Here is an 8,337-nt window from a genome sequence, read left to right as displayed (position 1 = left end):
TCAGCGATCAGAGGAGTAAAATATTTCATTGTTTTCATTGTTCATAATCTTAAATTAGGTTTTATGTCAGGCAATTAAATTTGTAGCACTCGTGCTGTATCTAGTTTAGGAATTAAGCTGAAAATGAATAAAATAAGCCGAATTATAGTACTCTGAAGTGAAAATTTTAAAAGAATTGCTCAAGACATTGAAAATGGTTATTAGGAAGGCATATTTCTTTATTAAAGTATGTAGCTATTTTATTTTGTTGTTTTGATTCAAAAAACGCGATAGGAAATACTAATGCTATATTTTATAAATGCTTGTTCCTTTCATAATTATACAATATTTTGTTATAAGAAATATTACGCTTCTTTTTAAAAAATGGCATTTTTCCCGAAATAATTTTACAAAGACAACCAAAGGATCACACAAATTATGAATCATAGGTAGCATCTAAGTATAATCGATGGTTTAAAAACTCATCATTATTTATAAAAAGTACTAAATAGTAGAACTCTTCCACGGAATACTATGGTTCTGCGGAACACCATTTGGGAAAAACAGATTTAGATTACATCTGTTAATAAATAAAGCTACTTGAGAATAATTCCTTCATTAAAAATAAATGTTCGTACTACCAGTAGTTTGTCTTTTCTGAAAATTAGCAACTCTGATTTTGTTGTACGAATAAAATCATCAGCAGATTTAACATTAGCAGCCTTAAGATGAAAAAATTAACTGAATCAGCGGTCTTTTCCTAAGTACAACTTAGTGCCTAAAAACCTGACAGTTTGTTTTCCTTATCCAAGCACTGCTGTTCTTTATAAAAATTAGAAATGATAAACTAATAATTAGAAACTTAACCGACAGGACGAGAAAAAAAAAACCTGAAATAAAATTGCAAAAATTTCATTTTCAGGGAAGTATTTTTAAACTTGCTCTTAATAAACAACTCAAATTATGTTGCTCAACATATTTATTATGTTTGTAGGGAAAAAAACGAATGTATTTTTTTAAACACGATGTTTGCTTATTAGTTAATAAAAATTCGTAATTAAATTGAAAAAATTAAACATCTGATTAAAAGCTATTCAAGTTGTTATTCTCTTGTAAGTTGCGCAATATTTATCGATATAAACTGTTTTAAAGAATATAAAAAAATAAAAAGTTCAAGTTATTCAATTCTCATTAAGATTAATTTTTTTGCACAATGCTCATGCTTAAACATGGCTAACCCTCATAAAATTAATCACAAATTCTAAGAATCAAGTTAATAAAATAATAAAAATTGAAACTAGTTAATAAAAATTCGTAAATAAATTGAAAAAATTAGTTAATCAGATTACAAGCAATTCATTTTGTTATTTCCGTACAAGCTGCACAATATTTATCGATATAAACTGCTTTAATAAAATTTAAAAAAATAATAAGTTCAAGTTATTCAATTCTTATTTAGATCAATTTTTTGCACAATGCTCATGCTGAAACATGGCTAACCCTCATAAAATTAATCGCAAATTCTAAGAATGAAGAAGTTATCATCTAGTTTTCAACAATTTTTAAAGTAGTAGTCAAATTATAATAAAAGTATGCTTAATTTCCTTTTTTTCCCCTTTTTTAAAAAAAATTTCACGAGCACTAACAAACACAACCATAAAATGACTTCATATAGTAAAGCATTTCCGCAACAGCTCATATGCGAGCCGCAGTGGCTCAGGGGATAGAGAGTTCATCTCCCAAAGAGGTAACCCAGGTGCGAACTCCAGCGGTGGCTGGTTGATACGAATTATACTCCAGACTCGCACCGACCAAAGTTCTGACGTAAAATATCTTCTGTTGTAGACGAATCCTAGGCTAAAATCCCTTGCCTTTGGTTCTAACTGTGTGGATTTTCGTGATTTTTCTCTCTATGTAACGCAAATGCGAGTAAGTTCCATCAAACAGTCCTCTATGAAGACTACTTTGCCCCAATGCTTGATTAAGAGATTCCTTGCCTTCTGAATTGGGTTTAAAATTACAAGGCTACGGAGTTGAACATTGATAATCGTAAAGTTTGATTTGGTTTGGCTGTTCAACGCTGGATAAAAAATAAAATAAAAAACAGCCCATGAATGCAGTTGAACAGTGACTGCGGTATACTCACATTTAGGTCGGCTGTTCAACTTCGATTAGAAAATTAGAATATAAAATAAATTATGATGAGTGGGAAACTTTTTATTCTTCTAGATCTAGACAAAAGTTATTACGGAAAATATTGTCCTACGACAATATTTTGTGAGCTAATGGGTTATATGAAACTTTTGCTAACTTAGTACTTGATGTCCCGAAAAATCACTTGTAACCAGACTTCGAACTCAAAACGCATATCAATTTTAGCTAGCTTTCAGCAAGCAAACCAAGTGTATTAAATCTTCATAAATATATGCAATTCATTTTTTTTTAAATAGTTTACAAGCAAAACTCACATTTGGTTCCAGTAAGAAAGCCGCCTTTATTTCTAAACTGATAGCACATCTGCTAATAAATAACTCAAATATTTTATTTATTTAGCTATCAATTAGTTTTAAAAAAAAAACTAATGTTTAAAGACGAAACAAGGAATTTAGGCCTCAGATGCCCAGTTCTGCAGCGAACGAGCGAAGGAATTTACTATTATTAAAATATTTTGACAAACAGGATGCATCTTACATATCCAAGATGAATATACTATAACACAAGGTTAGTTACCAATATTTATATTTTTACGAAAGGGACATATTTCCAAATGTGGAGCATTGACGTTAACAGGTAAATGTGTGGTAATCCGGATAGAACATTTAACAGGGCAGAAATGGTCAGTCGAACATGTTTGTCTAAGACAGTTTTTGAAAAAAATGACTTCAAAATAGACAAATTCTAAGACAAATTTTCGATATTTCAAAACTTTTGTTCTCCATAAATAAAGATAGTTTCTACCCTTTTTTTGTTTCTTTTTTTTTGCACTTGTTTTGTTAACAAAACTACATTGGCTTGATTTAAGATCCAAATTTCGTTTCTTCTTTTTTAATATTGGCATTAATATTTTGAAACTTTTTAAAATGAATAATTTTATGCTTCTTCTTTTTTTGAGAGGATGAATTCAACATGGGACAACGTGAACGTAAATAATTTTATGCGTAGAAGGTGTGAAAAAAAATCGCAATTGTTTCAGAATTTTAGACGTGTTTGTTCGTCAGTCACGATACGTGTTCACTATTAATGGTCATAAATCAATAATTTCCCTCTCTCCAGAAAACTTATTGGTTTCGCTTAAAAGAGAAAAATTGAGTTTCTACTGACAAAATTTTTTTTTATCAGATTAATTACACGCAATTTTAAAAATGTTCTGCATAATTCAAAAAATTTGTTCGAATTTTCACTCGAGCAAACGAACACTTTTGTTTAACTTATTTCTTAACTTCTCAAGCATGATTTATTACTTCCTAAATGCAGAAAAAAAATTATTTAAAGACTATAGATTCTATTTTCTTGAAAAATTCTTATTTTTTTCTTCCGAAACAGTGTAGAAAAATTCATTTAAAATTGTAAAAACGAAGAGATTCTGCGTGGAAGTCTACTAGGAAAAAAAACTGGCTGTAATAAAGAAAAGGAATCTTTCGCGAATTTAATTGATTTCACCCTTCTTTTCAAGCTTTCTCTCCTAATCTTCGAAAACAAATTTTTCAGCGCCTCCCACCCCACCCACCGTACAGTCCCGACATTACAAATATCAAAACCGAAATGACTTGGTCGATACGCTCGAAAAGCAATTTTCCAAAATAAAAATAACTCTCACCCTCCAATTCCGTTAATTTCAAAAACTCGTATGTGATGCCACCGAGAAATTGATAAATGTAATCCCGATGAAAAATCACTAAACGTTCATGTGTGCATATATGCAGGGAAAAGAGAGCATCTTCTTTTCGCACAAAGCCAATACAATCAGATGGTTTGCTTATAATGAGATATTAATGGCCGATGGGGAAAACTCGTAGGGAAGAAAAGGTGTGAATAAAGGGAAAAAGACTCCCTCCTGTAACACTTTCGCGCCTTTTGTGTTTGATGGATGAGGTATTGCTTAAGGTTTAGGAATGGGGGAAAAGGGTTGGGGGAAGTGTTTTGTTAGAATTGAATGAGCTGATCATTTGCCGAAATAGCTAAAGATCAAATCGTTTTTGATCAAAGCAAATAATAATCATTATCCATAGCAAAAAGATTAATATTAATTGATCTTCATATTGTTTAAAGGCAACTATTATTTTAAAAAACCGCCTCTTAGAAAATCACCATATTTTTGTACCTTTTTAACTTTTTAAATATATAGTTGTAGGCAAAAAGTTAAAATACTCAATAGGAAAATTTGATTCAAAAAAAAGTTTTAGCCCTTTAATCAAATGCGTGAAGAGCAAAAGGCAGAGATGGCAAATATATACATATAAACGTAATACATAATAGAGGTAACGTTTTGATAATTAAAACATGATGAACATAATTTAGTTGACATCAATTTAGGTATGGTAATTCGTTATAAAAAAAAAGTCCACCTTTTCCGAGTTATTACTACCATTCTAAATTTTGGGATTTTTAGTTTCTTATTTAAAATCAATATATCAATATTTCCGAATAATACGATATCGTAATTTAAATGTAAAAGCTTCTTTTTGTGCCATCGGTCTCTTAGAAATAAAGGACAAGACCATACTTCATTTGTCAAAAAAAAATGTGGTAGCAAAATTGTTTAATTATGGGTTTATTTGGCAGAAACAGGATTGTTCTGTATACAATTTATGGTATTAATAGTAAAAACGTTAACCTACAATTTCAGTCTCTTTTTTAACCCTTTGACGCAGAATTTTTATTCAATATATTTTTCCAACTTTAAATTTTTTTTTAATTAATTTAGGTCCAAAAAAATATTGTACTTAGCATCTTAATAATTCATAATTGTGAAATACAGCACGACTCACTTCTAAAACAATAATTTTTCAAATTTGCATTCATTTTGATCAGAGAGATTTCATTCATCATTGAATTTTTTTTTATTTTACAAATTCAATTATTGATAAATATTTAAATATGAACTTCTACTTCTTTTATTTTCATATTTTAGTGCAAACGTAATTCCGATTGTCTAATAGATTTTTTTAGTGACTTTTAGACTGTTTTTAATAATTTATAAGTACCAATATATATCTTTACTTATAGTTAGAACGTCAGAAAAAAATATATAAATCGATCACCGGTATATCTCATCTGCGTCATAGGGTTAAAAGCCAAGAAACAGGAAAAAAATATTCACCTTTCTTAAACAAAATAAAAGTTGAGTAAAGGAATTAAAATAAGTGACATTTTCGGAATGGCTAAAATTTGGGTAAGAAAGAAAAAGTGGTATTAGAGTAATTTTATTGTATATTATTAGGTCTAATAATTCTTTGCCTTATTTTTTTATTTCATTATTTAATTCGAAATAAAATCATTCTAAAATACTCAAAACTAATTAGATTCTCGAAGGTATAAACAATTCTGTTTTATTAAACATACTCACGATGATGTGACCACTATATGTTATTTTCCTTGAGTAATAAATACTCAGAAAAATACACCTTACTTAAGGGTTGATGCTTAAACGGAAAAAGAAGGTGTGGAAATAGTAATTATCGACAATGTGAACCTTCTTATATGAAACGGTACCCTAACACATAATTGAGTTAACTTGATTTGTATATTAGTGAAATGAAATTGAATAAATGTAGAGATAGATACTTTATAGTACTCCTTCAACAGAATTTCATCTGTGATGGAATCGAGTGTAGACGTTGAGTGTGATCGAGACTGAGTAGCAACAACACGAGGAGGTAGATAATGTCACAGTCACAAGTAACTAGTCAACTGCTCAATGGAAACCATCTATCGAAGTAGGCGTGTTCTCATCATGTCCGCAGAGATGCCAACTGCTCCGGACACGCCAATATAATTTTAAAAAAAACGATAAATAACTACAAAGTAAACTTTGCAAATATTTGACTATTTTTAATATATATAATGTCTAGCATGAAAAGTGGTGAATTATATAAGCCTACGAATTATTTAGAAATAGTGGTGAATAAAAATCTACTAAATTGAATTTATTAAATCAAGAATCACAATTGATAAACCACAACTTTAAAATATATATCTCTGCATCCGGTCACCAATGGGGGGGGGAATAGCAGCTATTGGCAACGTCAACAACTTTGAGTCAAGGTGCCATATTTTATATACTAGTGAATATAAATTGTATATTTGTAGTGGTAGATACACTTCAAATGTTGTATCGTTGGTGTAAATAAATATATCTTTCAGTTATTAGTTAATACTTTTAGTAGGTATATTTTTCCTAAGGGAAATATTAAAATATAATGTTCAATGTTCTTACTACCACTTTCCAATCTTTCCCGAATAAATAGCAGTTCAGCTACCTGCTTCAATATGCTCCACAGATATGCATTATCACTTCTTGCACACAGGAAATTTTAATATATAGATCACTCTTTGTGACTAATCATTAATGATTTAAATAAAATAACGTTAATATCGCATGCCGTTAAAAGTATATTACCGTTGTCTTCAATAAATTTCGGTTATTAAAATGCCATCTATTATAAATGATGAAAATAGACGCAAAAAAAAGAAGCCCAAAATAAAAGAGCGATTCCTTTTTAATCTTCCGTTTTCCATTAAATTTTTCGAAACCAGGAAATCAACTACTTCTTGGAAAATTCATAAACGAGTCAAAAGTTGCCAATATCTTCTCAAAAACAATGGAATATAATAATGACAATCATCAACACTCCATCATAACATCAACTTCCAGGCCTCCTCTTATTATCATTTTCTTTCCATTCTAATGGCAATTTTGAGTTTACCCAAAGGAGGGGAAAATGAAATTTCCCTCTCGGTTTGTCATTAAAACTTTGAGCCATTTTTCTGTAACGTCGATATAACTATGATCTGGGGGGGGGGGAGTAAAAGGGAGGCAAAGAAATAAACAAAATAATGAAACGAGAAATTGCAGGTTGGCAAAAATGATTTTAAAAATAAATTTTGGAAAGAATAGAATATGATTAGAGTGCAATAATTTATATCAAAACTGTTTTGAAAAAAAGAAATGATTTCTTTTTTCCCTGAAAGTTTCATTGCTGCATACCTGTCAACGTATATATATATATATACTTTTTCCACCAGAGTGAAAATAATATATTTAACTCAATCCTCAAAATTCTAAACAAATCAGTATTTTTTATTCGATTACAGTAATTTTCGGTCGTAGCATTGGGTCCAAATAAGCTTGAAACCAACTACCGTATAATAGTTTTCTATGAGAAAAAATTAATCATAAAATATTATTAACGATTTGCATTTGGGGAAGACTTTCGAACATCGGCGAATACTTTTGATATTTCGCTTACTTTAATTATTACTTAGGACAATCTTAAAAATGAATAATAACTATGTTTCAATAGATAGAGAAATACCCGAGCCACTTAGAGAAATATATAGAGAGAAATTAAACTTAAAAATTTTATAATGATAACAAAATTTAATATCATAGATTTTATCGACCACTTTAAATATTAAAATAAAAATATATACATAATCTGTATTAGCAAGCAACTATGCATCAGTTAATTTCTAAAAATTTATTAGTATATTCAGAATAAATTCTGAATGATATCAATGCAATTTAAGAAAATTCACTAAAAATGCCATATTGCACACAGAATATTGTCTAACATAACTCTACGAATCCCAAAAGTTGTTCCACGAAAACCTTCCGTGGAAGGATTACAAGTGTTACGAGTTTTAATATTCTTATAAATTTTTTTAAACAGAATGAATTTAGAAAGCTTTAATTATATTTATATTCAATCACTAATCCATTTTTAATTTAATATTTTGGTTATATTTCAATGAAATTAAATTGAAATGCTAGTGAAAAAAAGTTTAAAATATTAGATCTACACGAAAGTTTTGTAAGCGGAAGTGCACGCCTCTTTTTACGGTGATGCAAAAAGTTCTTTTTTAAAAGAAAGTGGTAGGGTATTTACAATTTCACTCAATGGTAATATTCTAACTTACAAAGACATAGCATATGTGCAGAGATGCCTACTTGCTCCGGACAGCAAATATATATTTTAAAGTGGTAGTTTATCAAATGTGATTCTTGATTTAAAAAATTCAATTTAGTAGATTTTTATTCACCACTATTTCTAAATAATTCGTAGGCTTATATGATTTACCACTATTAAAATACTCATGTCATTCTAGATGAATGGGATAGGGGCCGCGAAAAATAAA

The sequence above is a fragment of the Parasteatoda tepidariorum genome, chromosome 9 (assembly GCF_043381705.1).
Source record: "Parasteatoda tepidariorum isolate YZ-2023 chromosome 9, CAS_Ptep_4.0, whole genome shotgun sequence".
NCBI classification, from domain to species: domain Eukaryota; kingdom Metazoa; phylum Arthropoda; class Arachnida; order Araneae; family Theridiidae; genus Parasteatoda; species Parasteatoda tepidariorum.
Note: the sequence above shows the minus strand (reverse complement) of the source record.